The sequence below is a fragment of the Vigna radiata genome, unplaced genomic scaffold (assembly GCF_000741045.1).
Source record: "Vigna radiata var. radiata cultivar VC1973A unplaced genomic scaffold, Vradiata_ver6 scaffold_403, whole genome shotgun sequence".
In the NCBI taxonomy this organism is placed as follows: Eukaryota; Viridiplantae; Streptophyta; class Magnoliopsida; order Fabales; family Fabaceae; genus Vigna; species Vigna radiata.
This window is the reverse complement of record NW_014541811.1, coordinates 27,619-28,047: the sequence shown is the minus strand read 5'-3', so window position 1 is coordinate 28,047 and position 429 is coordinate 27,619.

Below are 429 nucleotides of genomic sequence, written 5' to 3'. Positions count from 1 at the left end.
GAATATTAAGTCTTTCCTGTTTAAATTCATGAGAAGTAAAAAAAAATTATACGTAAAATAATTAAAATAAAAATTGTATAATTTAGAGAGTAAAATTACAAAAAATTATGTATATATAAATTATATTATTTCTAAAATTTAATTTGAAGTTTTGGAGTGAGACTAAAATTTAATTAAAGTTTTGGAGTGGGGCTAAACCCACTTTAACCTTGACCCTAACCCACTTGAGAGAGGGTTTTGGGGGTTGGGGCTTTTTCCTAGCCCTCTACTTAAGGGGCTTCTTAAAATAGGGCTTTTTCAATAGTGGGTTGGGACTGGCCCTGGGACCATGGGTTAAATTGACACCTCTAGTAATGACCATGTTTATCATGGTGGGGATAGTTTGAAGTTGAACTTTTTATTTGCCTATGCTTGCTTTTTCAACATGAA